Consider the following 26,725-nt stretch of genomic DNA (forward strand, 5'->3'; position numbering starts at 1 on the left):
ATAAATATTTTTTAATTTCGGCAAAAAATGGCGGCTGCAACATGCGTTCCAGAGTGGAACACAAGGAAATAGACATTGACTGAAACCAGAAGTGACATTGCGCCAAAAACAGAAATGACACTATGGCCCTTTTAAACCCGAAAAAGAGGCTTGGAACACACTACACATATAAAGGACACCAAAAGGAGGCTTGAAACACATACCAGAACCGGAAGTAAAGCCCACATGGAGGATATAAAAAGAAATCTGGGGGGCCGAGCCGACTGAGCAACTGAGAGGACGCATTTCTCGGAGCTCCGTCTCTGACTTATATAAAATCAGAGATTTATGGTGGAAATCGAGCCCAAAACCTCCCCACACACCACCCAAACACGGGCTGAAAGAACATGGGCAGGAAATCTAAGAAGGCAAAAGCCAAAAAAAGCCCCCACGGGAGGGACATTGGTGAGATGCTTCGGCTCTCGCAACAGGCCGCGTGGCCCAAAATGGCGCAGCAAGATGACCTCTCCTCCTACTCATCGGAGGATTTCACCTCCGAAATCCTGGAAGGTGCATCCTACAGGCCACCACCGGACAACAGACAGGTACCCCCAAAACCCGGGGACCCAGTCACTGCCGAACAAATCAAGACTATGCTGGCGGAACTCCGCAAAGATTTGGCGGCTGACATGGCCCACTATAGAAAGGCCATTGAAGGCGCCACGACAAAAATCACACAGCTAGAGGCCAGCTCAAGCACCCAAGACACGAGGCTTCATGGGCTCGAACAGACAGTCACAGACCTGGTCAAATGGCAAACCGCTACCAATGACAGGCTTGATGCCATAGAGGACCAAAGGAGACGATACAATTTAAAGCTGAGGGGGATACCGGAGTCGGTAGGCCTGGATGACTTACCCCACTACATCAGGCGCCTACTCGAAGTCCTACTACCGCCGAAGCGTGTCAAAACCATAAAAATCGATGGCATGTTTAGGCTGCCGAAATCACCCCGAGCACCGCCAGCGGCAACGCCGGACCTCATACTGCGGTTCCAAACCCTGTCTGACAAGAACTCGCTCGCGACGGCACTGCGGGGTAAAACCCCCCTTATGTTTGAAGGGGCATCTCTGACAGCATTCCCAGATCTGACCAGGAACACAATAGCCTGGCGAAAAGCCCTACAACCCCTCTTGCACCAGCTTCGGGCCAAGGACATCCCATACAGATGGGGCACTCCTCGTGCCGTATCATTCACCCTCAACGGGACCACATATAAGGCGCAAGACAAACAGGAGCTGGAAACTCACCTAAAAGCCACAGGTATTCTTCAAGCAGCACCTGCGTCCAGACGGAGCATAGCCCAACTGAACCCAGATACCATCCGGGACTTTACCCCACGGAACCCCGCCAGGGCCTCCCCAGGAGGATCCCCCACTTGATGAAACACCAACGAGCCAACCAATAGTGACTTTCCTTTGCTTTACATTCCACCATCCATGCAGACGGAACGTCTCATACAGTCAGAGACTCAATACCAGCAGAACCACCAAAATCTCTTTATAATGTTGTCTATTAATGTTTTTTTTTTTTTTTTTTTTATTGGTTCCTTTGATAATTTCTTTAGCATTCTCTTCTGTGTTTTCTATAATGCTCACACATAGTGAACCCAATAATGCTACCTCCGTACAACCCGCAACACCTAGTGGCTGACACAATTAGACTGAGCAAACTGCCATGACACACCACGAATACTCACACAGGGCGGCAGAAGCCCGCCTAGCAACGCCATCACCAGCCCGCATTAGACTACGACATCCTCACCCCCCCCCCCCCTGCCGACACACTGCGGACCACTTAGAGAGCGACTATCTCGAACAAAGGCAAAGGGGGTAGCCCTCAAGGGCAGACACATAGAGGGCAACACCGCGCACACTTCACCCTCACAAAGGGCACTAATGATACCAACACGGATTTTTCTTCGTTAGAGTTAACCTTACATTATAAAACTGTGCAATGTTATAACAGCCATATATGTTATAAATGTCACTTGACGCGATGAATATGGACCGCTGTGGCCAAGAATGCATCATTGTTACCTTATGCACGCAAAAAATAAAGAATTGAAAAAGAAAAAAGAAATCTGACATACAGGGACAAATTAGATAAACTGAGGAAGCCTTGTTAAGGTGAAATGCGTTTTTGTCATTCATTTTATGTTTCTGTGTTTTACTAATATTTGTTACTTTTAATATATATCTTTGTAACCATTGGATTCAATAACATATTTCCTATATCTACATTTGGACCTGAGTAGAACATTTACTTTGGAACCAAAGGGTGGTGTCCCCCTCAAAATTAGCGCGCACTGATATTCAAATAGAGCCTATTGAAAGGCTCTGGAACACATGAGTGGTTCTTTTATATATACATATTTTCAAACTGCTGATACATATTGCACTAGATCCTGCTGTATAAATATATATAGTGTTTTAGGGTGAAGGGGCCACCAGTAAAACGAGGGAAGGAGTCCCCCAAGAGGCTCCAAGGCACATAACCCAGAGCCAGGCATATCGGTGAGTGGGAGTCTTAAGGGACTTAAGGGAAAAAAAGTTTGCCCTTCATGAAAGTAAATAAATAGTAGTGATGTACCGTAAATAAATAGTAGTGATGTATTCGCTGGCGAATAGTTCCCGGCGAACATAGCGTGTTCACGTTCGCCACGGCGGGCGAACACATGCGCGGTTCGAACCGCCCCCTATTCGGCATCATTGAGTAAACTTTGACCCTGTGCCTCACGGTCAGCAGACACATTCCAGCAAATTAGCAGCTGACCCTCCCTTCCAGACCCTCCACCTTCTGGACAGCATCCATTTTAGAATCATTCTGAAGCTGCATTCTTAGATAGAGGAGGGAAAGTGTAGCTGCTGCTCATTTGATAGGGAAATTGATAGCTAGGCTAGGGTATTCAGTGTCCACTACAGTCCTGAAGGACTCATCTGATCTCTGCTGTAAGGACAGCACCCCCCAAAAAAATTTTTACGGCTAGAACATCAGTCTGCTTTTTTTTTTTTGTGTAATGTAATTGCAGTTGCCTGCCTGCCAGCTTCTGTGTCAGGCTCACAGTGGATACTGTGCCCACTTGCCCAGTGCCACCACTCATATCTGGTGTCACAATAGCTTAAGCTTGACATTTAAAAACAATTTTTTTTTCACTGTAATAGATTGAATAGCAGTTAGTTGTCTGCCAGCTTCTGTGTCAGGCTCACAATGGATACTGTGCCCACTTGCCCAGTGCCACCACTCATATCTGGTGTCACAATAGCTTAAGCTTGACATTTAAAAACAAAAACAAATTTTCACTGTAATAGATTGAATAGCAGTTAGTTGTCTGCCAGCTTCTGTGTCAGGCTCACAGTGGATACTGTGCCCACTTGCCCAGTGCCACCACTCATATCTGGTGTCACAATAGTTTAAGCTTGCATTTAAAAACAAAACATTTTTTTTTCACTGTAATAGATTGAATAACAGTTAGTTGTCTGCAAGCGTCTGTGTGTCAGGCCTTCAGCGTGTACTCTGCCAACCTCTGCCAGTGCACTTTGCCACTCATATCTGGTGTGACTATAGCGTGCCTTTAAAAAGAAAAAAAGTTTTTCACTGTAAGCTAATAGCAGTCAGTGTCCTTTAAGCTGGTGTGTCAGGCCTTCAGCGTGTACTCTGCCAACCTCTGCCAGTCCACTTTGCCGCTCATATCTGGTGTGACAATAGCGTGCCTTTAAAAAGAAAAAAAAATTTCACTGTAAGCTAATAGCAGTCAGTGTCCTTCAAGCGAGTGTCAGGCCTTCAGCGTGTACTCTGCCAACCTCTACCAGTCCACTTTGCCACTCATATCTGGTGTGACAATAGCGTGCCTATAGAAAGAAAAAAAGTTTTTCACTGTAAGCTAATAGCAGTCAGTGTCCTTAAAGCGGGTGTCAGACCTTCAGCGTGTACTGTGCCAACCTCTGCCAGTCCACTTTGCCACTCATATCAGGTGTGACAATAGCGTGCTTTTAAAAAGAAAAAAGTTTTTCCACTGTAATAGATTGAATAGCAGTTAGTTGTCTGCCAGCTTCTGTGTCGGGCTCACAGTGGATACTGTGCCCACTTGCCCAGTGCCACCACTCATATCTGGTGTCACAATAGCGTGCATTTAAAAACAAAAAACTTTTTTCACTGTTATAGATTGAATAGCAGTTAGTTGTCTTCAAGCGGGTATCAGACCTTCAGCGTGTACTCTGCCAACCTATGCAAGTGCACTTTGCAACTCATATCTGGTGTGACTATAGCGTGCCTTTAAAAAGAAAAAACGTTTTTCACTGTAAGCTAATAGCAGTCAGTGTCCTTCAGGCTGGTGTGTCAGGCCTTCAGCGTGTACTCTGCCAACCTCTGCCAGTCCACTTTGCCACTCATATCAGGTGTGACAATAGCGTGCCTTTAAAAAGAAAAACATTTTTCACTTTAAGCTAATAGCAGTCAGTGTCCTTAAAGCTGGTGTCAGACCTTCAGCGTGTACTCTGCCAACCTCTGCCAGTCCACTTTGCCATTCATATCTGGTGTCACAATAGCGTGCATTTAAAAACAAAAAACTTTTTTCACTGTTATAGATTGAATAGCAGTTAGTTGTCTTCAAGCGGGTGTGTCAGGCTTACAGCGTGTACTCTGCCAACCTCTGCCACTGCACAGTGCCACTCATATCTGGTCTCACAGTATCTAGCACGCATAGTACCACTAATCCCCCAAAAAATGACAGGCAGAGGCAGGCCACCCCGCAGGGGCCATCGTGGTCGTGGTGCTGTGATTCCCTTTGGCCCTAGAATCTAGCCCAGTTTTCAGAGGCCACGTACCCTGAACTTGAAAAGTTCTGAGGACATAGTTGACTGGCTAACACAGGACACCCAATCTTCTACAGCTTCTGCTCGGAACCTTGACGCAATATCCTCCTCCAGCTTAGCTTCGGGCACCTCTCAAGATACCACTCACCCTCCTGCCGCCACCACAAACACTAACACTACAGCCGCTTCACTTTATCTGTCAGAAGAGTTATTTACACATCCGTTTGAAGAAATGAGTGATGCGCAACCATTATTGCCAGAGGATGTAGATAACAGGGGTATGTCTCAGGCAGGCAGCATTACACACATGGACGTACGGTGTGATGATTATGATGTTGTACCCGCTGCTGCTTCCTTTGCTGAGTTGTCAGATACAAGTGAAGCGGTTGATGATGACGATGCGTCCATGGATGTCAGGTGGGTGCCCGCTCGGCAAGAAGAAGAACAGGGCGAAAGTTCAGATGGGGAGACAGAGAGGAGGAGGAGACGAGTTGGAAGCAGGGGGAGGTCATCGCAAGGAGCTAGTCGCACAGTCAGACAGCATGCATCGGCACCCGGGGTCAGCCCGACAGCACGCCAATCAACGCATGCTGTTGCCACCACCAGAATGCTGTCATTGCAGAGCTCAGCAGTGTGGCATTTTTTTTGTGTGTCTGCCTCTGACAACAGCAATGCCATTTGCAGCCTGTGCCAAAAGAAACTGAGTCGTGGGAAGTCCAACACCCACCTAGCCTGCTTTGCGAAGGCACATGATCGCACATCACAAACGCCTTTGGGATCAACACATGAGTACAAGCAGCACACAAACTCAAAGCCGCCATCCTCCTCCTGGTCCAGCATCTTCAGCCACGTCAACCACTGCTGTCCTCCTTGCCCCCTCTCAACCATCCGCCACTCCGTCTCTCGCCTTGTGCAGTTCCTGCTCATCTGCCCACAGTCAGGTGTCTGTCAAGGACATGTTTGAGCGTAAGAAGCCAATGTCAGAAAGTCACCCCCTTGCCCAGCGTCTGACAGCTGGCTTGTCTGAACTATTAGCCCGCCAGCTTTTACCATACAAGCTGGTGGAGTCTGAGGCATTCAAAAAATTTGTAGCTATTGGGACACCGCAGTGGAAGGTACCCGGACGAAATTTCTTTTCACAAAAGGCAATCCCCAACCTGTACTCGATTGTGCACGTAGTAATGGCATGTCTGGTACACAGTGTTGGGGCAAAGGTCCATCTGACCACTGATACCTGGTCTGCAAAGCATGGTCAGGGCAGGTATATCACCTACACTGCGCATTGGGTAAACCTGCTGATGGCTGCCAAGCATGGAATGCGTGGCTCTGCAGAGGAGTTGGTGACACCGCCACGACTTGCAGGCAGGCCTGCTGCCACCTCCTCTACTCTTCCTACTCCATCCTCTTCCATAACCTCCTCGGCTGAGAACTCTTCTGCTGCTGCGTCTTGCTCCACATCAACGCCCCCCCCCCACATCCCGGATACGGCAGTGTCACGCCGTCTTGGGTTTGACTTGCTTGAAAGCAGAGAGTCACGACGCACAAGCACTCCTGTCCGCCCTGAATGCACAGGTGGAAAAGTGGCTGACTCCGCAGCAACTGGATATCGGTAAAGTGGTCTGTGACAACGGAACAAATTTGTTGGCAGCATTGAAGTTGGGCAAGTTGACACATGTGCCGTGCATGGCACATGTGTGTAATCTGATCGTACAACACTTTGTGCATAAGTACACAGGCTTACAGGACCTCCTGAAGCAGGCCAGGAAGGTTTGTGGCCATTTCAGGCGTTCCTACACGGCCATGGCGCACTTTGCAGATATCCAGCGGTGAAACAACATGCCAGTGAGGTGCTTGATTTGCGACAGCCCGACACGTTGGAATTAAACACTCCTAATGTTCGACCGCCTGCTCCAACAAGAAAAAGCTGTTAATGAATATTTGTATGACCGGGGTGCTAGGACAGCCTCTGGGGAGCTGGGAATTTTTTTGCCACATTACTGGACGCTCATGTGCAATGCCTGTAGGCTCATGCGTCCTTTTGAGGAGGTGACAAACCTAGTCAGTCGCACCGAAGGCACCATCAGCGACATCATACCATTTGTTTTCTTCCTGGAGCATGCCCTGCGAAGAGTGCTGGATCAGGCCATAGATGAGCGTGAAGAGGAAGAGTTGTGGTCACCATCACCACCAGAAACAGCCTTATCAGCATCGCTTGCTGGACCTGCGGCAACGCTGGAAGAGGATTGTGAGGAAGAGGAGTCAGAGGAGGAATGTGGCTTTGAGGAGGAGGAGGAAGACCAACCACAACAGGCATCCCAGGGTGCTCATTGTCACCTATCTGGTACCCGTGGTGTTGTACGTGGCTGGGGGGGAAGAACGTACCTTCATTGAGATCACTGAGGAGGAGGAACTGGAAATGAGTAGCTCGGCATCCAACCTTGTGCAAATGGGGTATTTCATGCTATCGTGCCTTTTGAGGGAACCTCGTATAAAAAGGCTGAAGGAGAACGACCTGTGCTGGGTGTCCACGCTACTAGATCCCCGGTATAAGCAGAAAGTGGCAGAAATGTTTCCGAATTACAACAAGTCGAAAGGATGCAGCATTTGCAAAATAAATTAAAAAGTATGCTTTACACAGCGTATAAGGGTGATGTCACAGCACAATGGGAATCTAACAGGGGAAGAGTCGAAAGTCATCCTCCTCCTCCCCCCACGACCACGCTGGCAAGGACAGGATGCTATAAAGACGTGTTGTTGATGGAGGACATGCAGAGCTTTTTAAGTCCTACGCATCGCCACAGCCCTTCGGGATCCACCCTCAGAGAATGACTCGACCGACAGGTAGCAGACTACCTCGCCTTAACTGCAAATATCGACACTCGATGAACCCCTTGACTACTGGGTGTGCAGGCTTGACCTGTGGCCTGAGCTATCCCAATTTGTGATATAACTTCTGGCCTGCCCCGCTTCAAGTGTCCTGTCAGAAAGGACCTTCAGTGCAGCAGGAGGTATTTTCACTGAGAAGAGAAGTCGCCTAGGTCAAAAAAGTCTAGATTACCTCACCTTTATTAAGATGAATGAGGGATGGATCTCGAAGGGACTGACAGTGGGCGATACATTCGACTAAAAAAGGCCTGATGAGATGAGCTGCCTTGGGCTAAAAATGGTCCACACGCTGCTGTATTTTAGCTCTGAATGCCAGTTGACTTGCGTGACTTAACCGCCACCAACTAGGGTTCAAGTTGCCATGTTTTAGGGCACTTTCTGCCTGGGAAACAAACATCATTTTTTTATGGCGCTGCTACAGCAGCGGCTGCAACAATACCTAATTTTTCAGGCATGTGTACATGCCTAATTTTTCGGTGCTGCACTGTGGCTTCAAAAACCAAACCAAAAAAAAGGCACATAACAGGGATTAAACTGATAGGAATAGTACAACTTAACACACCACTCCTATCTGGTGGCACATTAGATTGCACGCGCAATGCCCCAAATTTGAAGTAGGAGGACCGACCAAGCATCTTTTTCCATCTCCCGGTTCCTAAAATCGATGCCATATACATGTCCCCTGATAGGGCGCCAGCTCGTTATTCTCTTGGGCGCCAGCTCGTTATTCTCTTTTTCACTTTACTGCACTATGGACACTTAGACCCACTCTTTGTCTGGCACACTGTTATTCCTAGCCAGCATCTGTGATGGGAAATCAGGCAGTCATCTAAACGTTTAGATTGAGCTTTAGCTTAGAACACCCTTGAAGGTGTTTAAGAAGATTAGGGCTAGTTTAGAGGATTCTTCTTAGACCTCTCTGGGTCTTTATAGCCCTTCTACCTATCCAGCATTTCTGGAAACTAGCTAAGAGAAAGGGTGTCTGTGTGTCTGTGATACATTTAATTTTATATCACCTTATTGACACTTTATCACTCCGGTCTCCATACTCTCTGCCTATACCCATTTAGAGGGAATTTCCTTGCCCCTGCCAATATTATATAATAGGTAATAGTATTACCATTATTACACAATTAGGTATCTGAGGACAGGTGTCAATCCATATCTGCCAAGTGACCCTATGTAGGGGAAACAGTCCCTATTCTGCTCTGTGTCAGTGTGTATCAGGGATCATTAGGATAGGTGTCAATCCATATCTGCCAAGTGACCCTATGTAGGGGGAACAGTCTCTATTCTGCTCTGTGTCAGTGTGTATCATGGTCTCTGAGGACAGGTGTCAATCCATATCTGCCAAGTGACCCTATGTAGGGGGAACAGTCTCTATTCTGCTCAGTGTCAGTGTGTATCAGGGGCTCTAAGGACAGGTGTAAATCCATATGTCAAGGTGTCAATATGTCATATGTCAGGTGTCAATCCATATCCATTGTGATTTAGGAATGTTAGGTGATTTATGCCCTTCATGAATTAAAACCAGACGCTGCATCAACTGTGTAATTTTCCATGGGAGTTTTGCCATGGATCCCCCTCCGTCATGCCACAGTCCAGGTGTTAGTCCCCTTGAAACAACTTTTCCATCACTTTTGTGGCCAGAAAGAGTCCCTGTGGGTTTTAAAATTTGCCTGCCCATTGAAGTCAATGGCTGTTCGCCCGGTTCGCCGGTTCGCGAACGTTTGCGGAAGTTTCCGTTCGCCGTTCGTGAACCGAAAATGTCGTGTTCGCGACATCACTAATAAACAGTCTTCACTATTATTTTTTTTTTTTTTTTTTCATATTTCTCTTCTTTCAGGTATATTCCATCTAAAGAAGCCATATTGCTGCTAAATATTTTTTTATGCTCATTAATAGACTAAGTGAAGTACTATTCTTGTTTTTACAATTGTAACTTTAGAGTGCACAATATTAAATAAATTATTCACTAAGCACTTTTAAAGTATTTTCTGAAAAAACACATTTAGATTGATTATATTGAACTCACAAAAAATTATGTTTCTGATTGCATGAGCACTTTGTATCACCAATTGGATTTGTCTTGAGAAATAAGTTGAAAAGTAAATGTTCTCAAATCACTTTCTTGACCATTATTCATGGCAGCATTTACTCATGGGTTAGCTCCTCCCCTCACAGCAATAAGGACAGGAAATATAAATTTGAAACTGGTATAAATAGATCCTCCCCCTTCCCATCATGCAGTCTTTTTTCCTGTCCTTCACAGCAGTTTGGAAAGAGTCTGCTTATGCAGGCCTAGATTTTTTTCTTTTATGCTCACCAGGCAATATTTTTTAGGCCCTGCCGGGGTTCACCCTCTAAGCCCTGAAGACCCAGCAAAACACACTGATGATGATGAAGTGGCTAGCCTGGGTACCCCCTTTAGTGACCGGGGGTCGGACCCAACCTCTCCCTGAAGGGATGAAAATGGTCCACTGCATGCCAGGGTTCAGCCTCTTATCCCTGAAGACCCAGCAACAGGCCAGCTTGGATACCCCCTCAGGGATGTATGTGATATACTGCCTACATAAAGCCAGGCCAGGGTTCAGCCTTCATCCCTGAAGACCCAGCAAACAGCATATCAGTAAGAGTTGCCAGCCTGTGTTCCTACTTCAACAAACAGGGGTCTGTCCTATCTCTTTCGGAAGTGATGACAGTAGTCCACTGCATACATGAGGCCTAGCCGAGTCTAAACCTTTATCCCTGAAGACCCAGCAAACAGCGCATGTGTAAGAGTTGCCAGCCTGGGTACCTCCTTCAGCAATCAGGAGTCTAACCTATCTCTCTCCCTGAGGGGATGACAGTGGTCCACTGCATACAGACTTTCTATGCATTCCACCTTGTATGGTGATGATGAACGGCATATGGGGTACAGATGGAAGCCTATAGTTTAAACAATAGTTTAGGCTGTCAGTTGTTCAAATCCCCATCTTGCCGCTGAAACACAGGCCTGCAACGGTTCAGGTAAGTGCATTAGTAAGTTAGATTAAAACTAGTATAGGCACCTGGGTCTCTGTTCTTTCAGTCCCTCCCAGCTGCTTACATTAGGCTTCCTTCTAACAAATAGGTCACATTTAGGAGATTTGTGTGGTGAGCATTTAGGTAAGTTTATACAAGGATGTTTGGTGCAAAAGAGTGCTGATAAAGAAGGATGCATTGTGCAAAGGAGTGCTGATAATGCAAGGATGCATTGTGCAAAAGAGTGCTGATAATGCAAGGAGACATTGTGCAAAAGAGTGCTGATAATGCAAGGAGACTTTGTTAAAAAGAGTGCTAATAATGGATATTCTGGCTGAATAAAGTCTGCTGGAATTCAACAGTCCTGAAAACAGAGAAATATCCAAGGCTTTTGCAGACAGTGGTAGAATATACTGCACAGAAGACCACTGGGCCTCGGTATCTGTACATGAACTGGTGGTGGTACAGCATCAGTATGTTTCCACCATATGCTCTAATGTATGAATTGGTATGAAGTCTCAGTGTGTGTCCAGTATATGCTCTATGTATGAGTTACTATGAGGACACGGCATCAGTATTTGTATCCACTATATGCTCTATGTAAGAGTTACTGTGAAGACATCACCTCAGTATATGTATCCACTATATGCTCTATGTATAAGTTACTATGAGGACACAGCCTCAGTATATGTATCCACTATACGCTCTATGTATGAGTTACCGTGAGGACACAACCTCAGTATATGTATCCACTATATGCTGTATGCATGAGTTACTCTGAGGACACAGTCTCAGTATATGTACCCACTATAGGCTCTATGTATGAGTTACAATGAGGACACTGCCTCAGTATTTGTACCCACTATGTGCTCTATGTATAAGTTACTGTGAGGACACAGCCTCAGTATATGTACCCACTATAGGCTGTATATATGAGTTACTATGAGGACACTGCCTCAGTATATGTATCCACTAGATGCTCTGTGTATGAGTTACTATGAGGACACAGCCTCAGTATATATATCTACTACATTGTCTATGTATGAGTTGATCGGGAGACTTGGCCTCAGTGTGTGTTCTTTATATGCTCTGAGCAGGGCCGGACTGGGAACAGAAAGCAGCCCTGGAAAAAAAATATTTCAGCCCTATAATTCATTGTGTCATATAGTATGCTTGTATTGTTTATATGTATGCACTTTGAAGAAGACTTTTGTCTTACCTGCAGCCCCTCGCTCTAGATGATCCATGGGTGTTACAGTGCTATAACCACCACCCTCCAGGACGCTCCCTGTCCGTTGTGACTGGCTCTGCTTGGGGACAATTCTTTAAGCAGGGAAACACTCCATGTCAATATCAGCATATCGGCATCAGTGTGTCAATTGTATAATTTCAGAAAATATATATGTTAAAAGAATGTCCCACATTAATAAATCACACTAGTTCAATGGCACACACACAGCTCACTGACACAAAAGAGCTCACTACAGACAAGCTCACCGATAAACACAAAAGCTCTCTGACACATGCACAAGCTCACTACAGACAAGCTTACTGCCGTACACAAATTCACTGACATTCACTCAAGCACACTAGTGACAAACTCAGTGACAAACACAACCTAACTACAGACAAGCTCAACACACACACAACCTCTCTGACCAACACAAGCTTGATAATGATAAACACAGAAGTGCTCTGACCCACACAAGCTTACTGACTCACAGAAGCTCTCTGATACACACACAATCACACTACAAGCTCACTGATACACAAGCACACTACAAGCTTACTGACAAACACACAAGCACACCACAAGCTCACTGATGCACACTACAAGCTCACTGATATACACAAGCACACTACAAGCTCACTGATACACACAAGTACACCCAAGCTCACTGATGCACACTACAAGCTCACTGATACACACAAGCACACCACAAGCTCACTGATACACACACAAGCTCACTGATACACACACAAGCACACTACAAGCTCACTGATACACAAGCACACTACAAGCTCACTGACAAACACACAAGCACACCACAAGATCACTGATGCACACTACAAGCTCACTGATATACACAAGCACACTACAAGCTCACTGATACACACCAGCACACCACAAGCTCACTGATACACACACAAGCTCACTGATACACACGCAAGCACACTACAAGCTCACGGATATACACACAAGCACACCACAAGCTCACTGACACACACAAGCTCACTGATACACACACAAGCATACTACAAGCTCACTGATACACAAGCACACTACAAGCTCACTGACAAACACACAAGCACACCACAAGCTCACTGATGCACACTACAATCTCACTGACAAACACACAAGCACACCACAAGCTCACTGATGCACACTACAATCTCACTGATATACACAAGCACACCACAAGCTCACTGATGCACACTACAAGCTCACTGATACACACACAAGCACACCACAAGCTCACTGACAAACACACAAGCTCGCAATACACAAGCACACTACAAGCACACCACAAGCTCACTGATGCACACTAGAAGCTCACTGATATGCACAAGCACACTACAAGCTCACTGATGCACACTAGAAGCTCACTGATATACACAAGCACACTACAAGCTCACTGATACACACCACAAGCTCACTGATATACACAAGCACACCACAAGCTCACTGATGCACACTACAAGCTCACTGATACACATACAAGCACACCACAAGCTCACTGATGCACACTACAAGCTCACTGATATACACAAGCTCACTGATACACACCACAAGCTCACTGACATACACAAGCACACCACAAGCTCACTGATATACACAAGCTCACTGATACACACACAAGCACACCACAAGCTCACTGATGCACACTAGAAGCTCACTGATATACACAAGCACACTACAAGCTCACTGATACACACTACAAGCTCACTGATACACACACAAGCACACCACAAGCTCACTGATACACACCATAAGCTCGCTGACATACACAAGCACACCACAAGCTCACTGATATACACAAGCTCACTGATACACACACAAGCACACCACAAGCTCACTGATACACACCACAAGCTCACTGACATACACAAGCACACCACAATCTCACTGATATTGATGCACACTAGAAGCTCACTGATATACACAAGCACACTACAAGCTCACTGATGCACACTACAAGCTCACTGATACACACACAAGCACACCACAAGCTCACTAATACACACAAGCACACTACAAGCTCACTGATACACACCACAAGCTCACCACAAGCTCACTGATACACACACAAGAACACCACAAGCTCACTGATGCACACTACAAGCTCACTGATACACACTCTCTCTCACTCTCTCACACTCTCACACTCTCTCACACTCTCTCTCTCTCTCACACTCTCACTCTCACTCTCTCTCAGTATCAATCATACAATTACCTGTCACTAGCAGTGTGGATCCTGTTCAGGTTCTTCCTGTGTGAAAGTTCACCAGGCTGAGGCTGGTGGGCGGAGCTCCAATGCAGGGGCTGGATCCTACCAGACAGGCCGTGCAGAGGAGCTGGCAATGTGGGAGAGACTCTCTCTCCTCCTTGCTGCAGCTGGCTGCCACCTCTGTCTGTGTAGCAGCCACTTCGGTAATTATCTGCCCCAGCCTCACACAAAACCTCACAGGAGGGAAAAATAAATGTATCAAATGCGGCCCCAAGTCCACCAGCCCACAGGGAAATTCCCCGGTATCCCGGTGGGCCAGTCCGGCCCTGGCTCTGAGTTGCTGTGAAAACACAGCCTCAGTATATGTCATCTACATGCTCTATATGTAAGGTGGTGTGAAGACATTGCTTCAGTGTATCTGTTCACTTTATGCTTGATGTATTAGTGGAAACACAATATATGTGAATGATATAAGACACATCCTCTATGAGTCCACTCTAATAATGGTTCTATGTGTGGGTTGTGAGTCACAACCTCAGTATATGTGAGTGGTATAATATGTGCATGAAGTTTTGTTAAAACACAGCCTCAATTTATCTCACTTACCGTATATACTCGAGTATAATTTTTGTGCTGAAAAACACCAACTCGGCTTATACTCGAGTCACTGTCTGTATTATGGCAATTTACATTGCCATAATACAGACAGGGGGCTGTGTGCGGTTACTTACCTCTCCTGCAGCTCCTGTCAGCTCTCTCCTCCTCCGCGGCGGTCCGTTCAGCACCTCTGTCAGCTCCCAGTGTAAGTCTCGCGAGAGCCGCGGGGTCATAGTGCGGCTCTCGCGGACTTACAGTGTGAGCTGACAGAAGAGCTGCACGGACCGGCGTGGAGGAGAAGGGAGCTGACAGGAGCTGCAGGAGAGGTAAGTGCTCTCTGCCAGCCCCCCTCCCCCCCCCCACTGAACTGCCAATGCCACTGAACCACCAGGGAAGGAGAGCCCCCCCTCCCTGCCATGTATCAAGCAGGGAGGAAGGACGAAAAAAAATCTAATTAATAATAATAATAAAATAATAATAAAAAATAATAATAAAAATAAATAAATAATAATGGAACAAATAATAATAATAATAAAAAAAAATATTAAAAATGCCCACCCCCCACCAAGGCTCTGCATCACAATCTGCATCACACACACACACACTGCACTCATACACACACACACTGCATTCACACACACACACACACTGCACTCCTACACACACTGCATTCATACACACACTGCACTCATACACACACACTGCACTCATACACACACACTGCATTCATACACACACTGCACTCATACATACACACTGCACACACGGCACTCATACACACACTGCACTCATACACACACACTGCATTCACACTGCATTCACGCTGTAATAGCGCGACCGGGCCCGTTTAAAAAAAAAAATGCAGCCAGAAGCAAGTGCTGCTGGGAGGAAGTGACGTCCGGTCACTTCCTCCCAGTTTACTCCGCGCGGGAAGGAGGAGAGAAAGGCCGCGAGGAGAGGCAGCCGACTCACATCATCCCCAGCCACCCTCCTTGTAAGGAAGAGAGGAGGGTGGCTGAAAATGAGGTGTATGTGTGTATGCCAGTGTGTGTGTGTATGTCAGTGTATGTGTGTGTGTATGCCAGTGTATGTGTATGCCAGTGTATGTCAGTGTATGTCAGTGTATGTATGTATGTCAGTGTATGTGTGTATACCAGTGTATGTGTATGCCAGTGTGTGTGTATGCCAGTGTATGTGTGTGTATGCCAGTGTATGTGTATGCCAGTGTATGTCAGTGTATGTGTATGTCAGTGTATGTGTATGTCAGTGTATGTATGTATGTCAGTGTATGTGTGTATGTCAGTGTATGTGTGTATGCCAGTGTATTTGTATGCCAGTGTATGTCAGTGTATGTCAGTGTATGTGTATGCCAGTGTATGTATGTATGCCAGTGTATGTGTATGTCAGTGTATGTATGTATGTCAGTGTATGTATGTATGTCAGTGTATGTATGTATGCCAGTGTATGTGTATGCCAGTGTATGTGTATGCCAGTGTATGTGTATGCCAGTGTATGTCAGTGTATGTGTATGCCAGTGTATGTATGTATGCCAGTGTATGTGTATGTCAGTGTATGTATGTATGCCAGTGTGTGTATGCCAGAGTATGTGTATGCCAGAGTATGTGTATGTCAGTGTATGTGTGTATGTCAGTGTATGTGTATGTCAGTGTATGTATGTATGTCAGTGTATGTATGTATGTCAGTGTATGTATGTATGCCAGTGTATGTGTATGCCAGTGTATGTGTATGCCTGTGTATGTGTATGCCAGTGTATGTGTATGCCAGTGTATGTCAGTGTATGTGTATGCCAGTGTATGTATGTATGCCAGTGTATGTGTATGTCAGTGTATGTATGTATGCCAGAGTATGTGTATGCCAGAGTATGTGTATGTCAGTGTATGTGTGTATGTCAGTGTATGTGTATGTCAGTGTATGTACGATTGCCAGTGTATGTGTGTATGCCAGTGTATGTGTGTGTGCCAGTGTATGTGTGTATGCCAGTGTATTTGTATGCCAGTGTATGTCAGTGTATGTGTATGTCAGTGTATGTATGTATGCCAGTGTATGCATGTATGCCAGTGTATGTGTATGCCAGTGTATGTGTATGCCAGTGTATGTATGTATGCCAGTGTATGTGTATGTCAGTGTATGTATGTATGTCAGTGTATGTATGTATGTCAGTGTATGTATGTAAGCTTGTAGTGTGCTTGTGTATCAGTGAGCTTGTAGTGTGATTGTGTGTGTATCAGAGAGCTTCTGTGAGTCAGTAAGCTTGTGTGGGTCAGAGCACTTCTGTGTTTATCATTATCAAGCTTGTGTTGGTCAGAGAGGTTGTGTGTGTGTTGAGCTTGTCTGTAGTTAGGTTGTGTTTGTCACTGAGTTTGTCACTAGTGTGCTTGAGTGAATGTCAGTGAATTTGTGTACGGCAGTAAGCTTGTCTGTAGTGAGCTTGTGCATGTGTCAGAGAGCTTTTGTGTTTATCGGTGAGCTTGTCTGTAGTGAGCTCTTTTGTGTCAGTGAGCTGTGTGTGTGCCATTGAACTAGTGTGATTTATTAATGTGGGACATTCTTTTAACATATATATTTTCTGAAATTATACAATTGACACACTGATGCCGATATGCTGATATTGACATGGAGTGTTTCCCTGCTTAAAGAATTGTCCCCAAGCAGAGCCAGTCACAACGGACAGGGAGCGTCCTGGAGGGTGGTGGTTATAGCACTGTAACACCCATGGATCATCTAGAGCGAGGGGCTGCAGGTAAGACAAAAGTCTTCTTCAAAGTGCATACATATAAACAATACAAGCATACTATATGACACAATGAATTATAGGGCTGAAATATTTTTTTTCCAGGGCTGCTTTCTGTTCCCAGTCCGGCCCTGCTCAGAGCATATAAAGAACACACACTGAGGCCAAGTCTCCCGATCAACTCATACATAGACAATGTAGTAGATATATATACTGAGGCTGTGTCCTCATAGTAACTCATACACAGAGCATCTAGTGGATACATATACTGAGGCAGTGTCCTCATAGTAACTCATATATACAGCCTATAGTGGGTACATATACTGAGGCTGTGTCCTCACAGTAACTTATACATAGAGCACATAGTGGGTACAAATACTGAGGCAGTGTCCTCATTGTAACTCATACATAGAGCCTATAGTGGGTACATATACTGAGACTGTGTCCTCAGAGTAACTCATGCATACAGCATATAGTGGATACATATACTGAGGTTGTGTCCTCACGGTAACTCATACATAGAGCGTATAGTGGATACATATACTGAGGCTGTGTCCTCATAGTAACTTATACATAGAGCATATAGTGGATACATATACTGAGGTGATGTCTTCACAGTAACTCTTACATAGAGCATATAGTGGATACAAATACTGATGCCGTGTCCTCATAGTAACTCATACATAGAGCATATACTGGACACACACTGAGACTTCATACCAATTCATACATTAGAGCATATGGTGGAAACATACTGATGCTGTACCACCACCAGTTCATGTACAGATACCGAGGCCCAGTGGTCTTCTGTGCAGTATATTCTACCACTGTCTGCAAAAGCCTTGGATATTTCTCTGTTTTCAGGACTGTTGAATTCCAGCAGACTTTATTCAGCCAGAATATCCATTATTAGCACTCTTTTTAACAAAGTCTCCTTGCATTATCAGCACTCTTTTGCACAATGTCTCCTTGCATTATCAGCACTCTTTTGCACAATGCATCCTTGCATTATCAGCACTCCTTTGCACAATGCATCCTTCTTTACATACATACACACAATCTCACTGATATTGATGCACACTAGAAGCTCACTGATATACACAAGCACACTACAAGCTCACTGATGCACACTACAAGCTCACTGATACACACACAAGCACACCACAAGCTCACTAATACACACAAGCACACTACAAGCTCACTGATACACACCACAAGCTCACCACAAGCTCACTGATACACACACAAGAACACCACAAGCTCACTGATGCACACTACAAGCTCACTGATACACACTCTCTCTCACTCTCTCACACTCTCACACTCTCTCACACTCTCTCTCTCTCTCACACTCTCACTCTCACTCTCTCTCAGTATCAATCATACAATTACCTGTCACTAGCAGTGTGGATCCTGTTCAGGTTCTTCCTGTGTGAAAGTTCACCAGGCTGAGGCTGGTGGGCGGAGCTCCAATGCAGGGGCTGGATCCTACCAGACAGGCCGTGCAGAGGAGCTGGCAATGTGGGAGAGACTCTCTCTCCTCCTTGCTGCAGCTGGCTGCCACCTCTGTCTGTGTAGCAGCCACTTCGGTAATTATCTGCCCCAGCCTCACACAAAACCTCACAGGAGGGAAAAATAAATGTATCAAATGCGGCCCCAAGTCCACCAGCCCACAGGGAAATTCCCCGGTATCCCGGTGGGCCAGTCCGGCCCTGGCTCTGAGTTGCTGTGAAAACACAGCCTCAGTATATGTCATCTACATGCTCTATATGTAAGGTGGTGTGAAGACATTGCTTCAGTGTATCTGTTCACTTTATGCTTGATGTATTAGTGGAAACACAATATATGTGAATGATATAAGACACATCCTCTATGAGTCCACTCTAATAATGGTTCTATGTGTGGGTTGTGAGTCACAACCTCAGTATATGTGAGTGGTATAATATGTGCATGAAGTTTTGTTAAAACACAGCCTCAATTTATCTCACTTACCGTATATACTCGAGTATAATTTTTGTGCTGAAAAACACCAACTCGGCTTATACTCGAGTCACTGTCTGTATTATGGCAATTTACATTGCCATAATACAGACAGGGGGCTGTGTGCGGTTACTTACCTCTCCTGCAGCTCCTGTCAGCTCTCTCCTCCTCCGCGGCGGTCCGTTCAGCACCTCTGTCAGCTCCCAGTGTAAGTCTCGCGAGAGCCGCGGGGTCATAGTGCGGCTCTCGCGGACTTACAGTGTGAGCTGACAGAAGAGCTGCACGGACCGGCGTGGAGGAGAAGGGAGCTGACAGGAGCTGCAGGAGAGGTAAGTGCTCTCTGCCAGCCCCCCTCCCCCCCCCCACTGAACTGCCAATGCCACTGAACCACCAGGGAAGGAGAGCCCCCCCTCCCTGCCATGTATCAAGCAGGGAGGAAGGACGAAAAAAAATCTAATTAATAATAATAATAAAATAATAATAAAAAATAATAATAAAAATAAATAAATAATAATGGAACAAATAATAATAATAATAAAAAAAAATATTAAAAATGCCCACCCCCCACCAAGGCTCTGCATCACAATCTGCATCACACACACACACACTGCACTCATACACACACACACTGCATTCACACACACACACACACTGCACTCCTACACACACTGCATTCATACACACACTGCACTCATACACACACACTGCACTCATACACACACACTGCATTCATACACACACTGCACTCATACATACACACTGCACACACGGCACTCATACACACACTGCACTCATACACACACACTGCATTCACACTGCATTCACGCTGTAATAGCGCGACCGGGCCCGTTTAAAAAAAAAAAATGCAGCCAGAAGCAAGTGCTGCTGGGAGGAAGTGACGTCCGGTCACTTCCTCCCAGTTTACTCCGCGCGGGAAGGAGGAGAGAAAGGCCGCGAGGAGAGGCAGCCGACTCACATCATCCCCAGCCACCCTCCTTGTAAGGAAGAGAGGAGGGTGGCTGAAAATGAGGTGTATGTGTGTATGCCAGTGTGTGTGTGTATGTCAGTGTATGTGTGTGTGTATGCCAGTGTATGTGTATGCCAGTGTATGTCAGTGTATGTCAGTGTATGTATGTATGTATGTCAGTGTATGTGTGTATACCAGTGTATGTGTATGCCAGTGTGTGTGTATGCCAGTGTATGTGTGTGTATGCCAGTGTATGTGTATGCCAGTGTATGTCAGTGTATGTGTATGTCAGTGTATGTGTATGTCAGTGTATGTATGTATGTCAGTGTATGTGTGTATGTCAGTGTATGTGTGTATGCCAGTGTATTTGTATGCCAGTGTATGTCAGTGTATGTCAGTGTATGTGTATGCCAGTGTATGTATGTATGCCAGTGTATGTGTATGTCAGTGTATGTATGTATGTCAGTGTATGTATGTATGCCAGTGTATGTGTATGCCAGTGTATGTGTATGCCAGTGTATGTGTATGCCAGTGTATGTCAGTGTATGTGTATGCCAGTGTATGTATGTATGCCAGTGTATGTGTATGTCAGTGTATGTATGTATGCCAGTGTGTGTATGCCAGAGTATGTGTATGCCAGAGTATGTGTATGTCAGTGTATGTGTGTATGTCAGTGTATGTGTATGTCAGTGTATGTATGTATGTCAGTGTATGTATGTATGTCAGTGTATGTATGTATGCCAGTGTATGTGTATGCCAGTGTATGTGTATGCCTGTGTATGTGTATGCCAGTGTATGTGTATGCCAGTGTATGTCAGTGTATGTGTATGCCAGTGTATGTATGTATGCCAGTGTATGTGTATGTCAGTGTATGTATGTATGCCAGAGTATGTGTATGCCAGAGTATGTGTATGTCAGTGTATGTGTGTATGTCAGTGTATGTGTATGTCAGTGTATGTATGATTGCCAGTGTATGTGTGTATGCCAGTGTATGTGTGTGTGCCAGTGTATGTGTGTATGCCAGTGTATTTGTATGCCAGTGTATGTCAGTGTATGTGTATGTCAGTGTATGTATGTATGCCAGTGTATGCATGTATGCCAGTGTATGTGTATGCCAGTGTATGTGTATGCCAGTGTATGTATGTATGCCAGTGTATGTGTATGTCAGTGTATGTATGTATGTCAGTGTATGTATGTATGTCAGTGTATGTATGTATGCCAGTGTATGTGTATGCCAGTGTATGTGTATGCCAGTGTATGTCAGTGTATGTGTATGCCAGTGTATGTATGTATGCCAGTGTATGTGTATGTCAGTGTATGTATGTATGCCAGTGTGTGTATGCCAGAGTATGTGTATGCCAGAGTATGTGTATGTCAGTGTATGTGTGTATGTCAGTGTATGTGTATGTCAGTGTATGTATGTATGTCAGTGTATGTATGTCAGTGTATGTATGTATGCCAGTGTATGTGTATGCCAGTGTATGTGTATGCCTGTGTATGTGTATGCCAGTGTATGTGTATGCCAGTGTATGTCAGTGTATGTGTATGCCAGTGTATGTATGTATGCCAGTGTATGTGTATGTCAGTGTATGTATGTATGCCAGAGTATGTGTATGCCAGAGAATGTGTATGTCAGTGTATGTGTGTATGTCAGTGTATGTGTATGTCAGTGTATGTATGATTGCCAGTGTATGTGTGTATGCCAGTGTATGTGTGTGTGCCAGTGTATGTGTGTATGCCAGTGTATTTGTATGCCAGTGTATGTCAGTGTATGTGTATGTCAGTGTATGTATGTATGCCAGTGTATGCATGTATGCCAGTGTATGTGTATGCCAGTGTATGTGTATGTCAGTGTATGTATGTATGTCAGTGTATGTATGTATGTATGTATGTCAGTGTATGTATGTATGCCAGTGTATGTGTATGTCAGTGTATGTATGTATGCCAGTGTATGTGTATGCCTGTGTAAGTGTATGCCAGTGTATGTGTATGTCAGTGTATGTGTATGCCAGTGTATGTATGTATGCCAGTGTGTGTATGCCAGAGTATGTGTATGCCAGAGTATGTGTATGCCAGAGTATGTGTATGTCAGTGTATGTGTGTATGCCAGTGTATGTGTATGCCAGTGTATGTGTGTATACCAGTGTATGTGTGTGTATGCCAGTGTATGTGTATGTATGTGTATGCCAGTGTATGTGTATGCCAGTGTATGTGTGTATGCCAGTGTATGTGTATGCCAGTGTGTGTATGCCAGTGTGTGTGTATGTCAGTGTATGTGTATGTCAGTGTATGTGTATGTCAGTGTATGTATGCCAGTGTATGTGTGTATGCCGGTGTATGTGTGTATGCCGGTGTATGTGTGTATGATTGCCAGTGTATGTATGTATGCCAGTGTATGTGTGTATGCCAGTGTGTATGTATGCCAGTGTATGTGTGTATGCCTACGTATGTATGCCTACGTATCTATGCCTGCGTGTGTATGCCTGCGTGTGTATGCCTGCGTGTGTATGCCAGTGTATGTGTATGCCAGTGTATGTCAGTGTATATGTGTATGCCAGTGTATGTCAGTGTATGTGTATGCCAGTGTGTATGTGTGCCAGTGTGTGTATGCCATTGTGTGTATGCCAGTGTTTGTGCACTGTGTGTATGCCAGTGTGTATGCATGTGTGTATGTCTGTTTCAGTATTTGTATCTGTTAGTGGGTGTGTGTATTCCTGTGGGCAGGATTTGGAGGCGGGCCCTGTGGGTGGGCTTGAAGGGGGGCCCAGACCTTGAGCTGTGTTAGGGGCCCCAAAATTTCTGATGACGGCCCTGGCTATGTATGATTGCTATTTGAACAGACTCGGTATATGTAACTGATATATCTGGGCATAAGGTGCTGTTAGAAACATCCACAATGTATTTGATTCATATAATCTGTATGCAGGTTGGTAGTATTAGATAACCCCAATTTATACACAGCATTGGTAGATTTCATAAATACAAATGATCTAAAGTCTGTTTTGCTCTGAAATGTAACACTGCCCAATTCTAGCAAATACAAATGCATTGTTGTACTGGGTAAGTAACTATTGCCTACTGTGGATTTTTGTATTTCAATTTTTTAAATGAAGTAGATAAGGAATCTTACTGCTTTTGGCTTTGTATTAGATTCCCTCTCCCACAGGTGTTTCAGGATAAGCAATTAACACATTTTATCACTTCAGATAGATTGCAGGTATTACTGAACCTGTCTGAGTACCTCTCCCAGGACAGAAGGAGACCTGTTTTTCCCAAATGGAGCATGGTAAAGTTTAACAGAATCAATGCTTTTTTGTGTGCACACCTATGCAATTATATATGAGACCATTCTACAAAAGTTTTTCTATTGCCAGGTATCCTCTCCTCTCTGATCAAGATAGGAAATGTTTTTTCAATTTGGTGGCAATGTTTATATTCAGTATTCTCTTTTATCCCTTGGGGACCTGAAAGTTTGGCAATACCTTTTAGTATATGTCAGGGGTGGCATGCTTTTGGTTCTTAATGTGTTAATGATCAGAAACTTCTGACAGATTCCCCTGTTGTGAAGGGGAACATTCTAATTTCCTTTCTGCAATAAAGGTATTATTTTAGGCTCATATGCTCCAGGTAACTTTGATACTGTGTATTGCAAGTATTTGAGGTCTTTCCAGTCCCCAGACCATTCTACCAAGTTTACTATTTCAGGTAAAATTCACCTGCTACCAGAACAATAATGGAAATCCCTGAACAGGTAGTTCCATCCCTGACCTCTCTTCTGATATTCATGGGGATTCTTCTAGGTGTCCTTATATCTGGAAATACAACCAATGTGTGTCTTTAAGTGGTTGATTCATCCTGCATAATATAATGTAATGCAGCTTGTTGATGACAAACATTTGACTGATATGTTTTACATGGTACCTGTACCTAGATCGGTATAAGTTATGGTCACTCCTAACATTGCATTGATTTAATACTTGTGGATTATATGTTTGGATTGGTGTTGATATCTTGCAGATATAACAAGCTGCTTATTATCACCATAGACTCTGCCATAAGTACTTCATCACTATCTGAAGATAAGGTAAGAGTAAGTATGCGTTTTTGTTCTCATAAGGATAACTGAATATCTTCTACTATCCTGCTTATTATGAGTCTGTTGTCACAATGTATAATGTGCCTCTGGTTACCACCTTCCCATCAGTATCTTATAAATTTGATTATACTGTTTGGCATAATCTGTACTATTTACAAATGTAGGTACTGACGTGATTGGCCTCATTATAATTTAATAGTTGCCACAAATTCTACGGTTCATACCAATATTTATTTTTTTCCTCAACTAATCTGTGTATGATTCTTCTTGCCTTTGCCTAGTAATGTTATTGGTTTATTCCTCTACTGTGACTGATCATTCCTGTATCAATTCATCCACGGTGTGAGGTATTGTTGTGAGTCTGATTTTTTACAACATAGGGTCATTGTTGCAGTGTTTAATAACAGACTCTTATTTCTCTACTAGGCTCTGCCTCTTTCTGACAAGCAGATATTGATTTTGTTCCTGTATCTTCAGGTAAGTAGTTCACCAGGCAAGAGGAAGCAGTGTGAATCATATTTAATAAATACATCCTGTAAGTAGTAGGATTCTCAGTGTAATTCTCCCCGTGTTTAATAGCATGGTGTGTCCGTTCTCATCAAACATTATCTGCTTGTTCCAGTATGATGTCTGGAAGTTATGCCTTTGTCGAGGTACTGATTTGATGATGTCATCAATTTGGTTTTAAATTTTATATCAGAATGACATTATCCTTCTCTAGCTTATGCTATCATGGCCTTAATTCCTATCTGACTCTATATCTATTCAGGATATTTCAGATATTGATTGCCAGGAGGTTGTTGAAGGTAGCCTCTAGGGAAAATTAACTTGTCTGAGCAGATTTTATGACAATATCCTATTAATTCTTGTTTTGGCTTTGTAAAGATGTATACAGCTCAATAAATTCAAAGTTCTATTTCCTGTCCTTTCTGCTGTGAGGGGAGGAGCTGACCCATGAGTAAATGCTGTCACTAATAATTATCAGGAAAAGAAAATTACGGTAAGTATGAAACATTTTTCCTTTTTCTGTAACCTAAAGGGAAACACCAGTGCCAGGAAAACAATCAATTTTCCTGGCACTGCAGGTCCCCTCTCCCTCCCACCCCCCAATCCCAGGTTGCTGAAGGGGTGAAAACCCCTCCAGTAACTTACCAGAGGCAGCGACGATGTCCCACATCGCTGCTTCCCCTCTGCTGCTCCTCCTAGTGATTGCGTCGGCCGGTGGGCGAGACTGATCCCGCCCACCGGCCGAGGAGACCTAATGCGCATGCATTTCAATGCTTTCCTATGGGAGAAATGAGCGATGCTGGAGGTCCTCACACAGCGTGAGGACGTCCAGCGTTATCTAGCACAGGTTTCCTGTGCCATGATCCAGGAAGTGCCCTCTAGTGGCTGTCTAGTAGACAGCCACTAGAGGTGGAGTTAACCCTACAAGGTAATTATTGCAGTTTATAAAAAACTGAAATAGTTACGCTTGCAGGGTTAAGAGTAGTGGGAGTTGGCATCTGGGAGGGTAGTAGGAGTTGCCTGGAGTGTCCCTTTAAAGTGCTACACTATTATCTTTCATTTTTTTAAAGTAATTAACTTTACTTTTTAAATTTAATGGATTGCTACAAAGTCCCATTGTATTACAGAGGATAAAAGAGAGGGCAGGTGTGTTGAAATCTACTGTCAGTCTAAGAAAAACCTTTTGAAGAATAACAGATCTGTGATGGATAGGTGTCAAATGCATTATGAAATCAGTTAACCCCTTATACAAAGTGGTAGTTGGACTTCCTGACAAGAATTCCTTGTGGTTTTACAACAAAATCTAGATGATAACTCGTAGAGAAGGTACACCCACTTGATTTCATTTACCACTTTAATTACATAAAGAAAGTTTAAAGAAGCTTTTCCTTTAAAAATTGAAGATAGCCAGAGACAAGGTTCTTAAATAAGAGATCTGGAGCAATAAGCAAGGAGTTTTTGGCTATTTGATCACTAACCAAAAGCTGGACATATCTAACTTTCTATATCTCTTCCAACTAATTCTGGAACTCTGAAAATCTATCACTTGTCTTTTCCAACTAAAACTCTAAAAATCTGGAATAATCAGAACTCTGATAACTTAGTATTTCCACAGTTCTCTACTAATACTTGCAT

Source organism: Pelobates fuscus, chromosome 9 (assembly GCF_036172605.1).
Source record: "Pelobates fuscus isolate aPelFus1 chromosome 9, aPelFus1.pri, whole genome shotgun sequence".
In the NCBI taxonomy this organism is placed as follows: domain Eukaryota; kingdom Metazoa; phylum Chordata; class Amphibia; order Anura; family Pelobatidae; genus Pelobates; species Pelobates fuscus.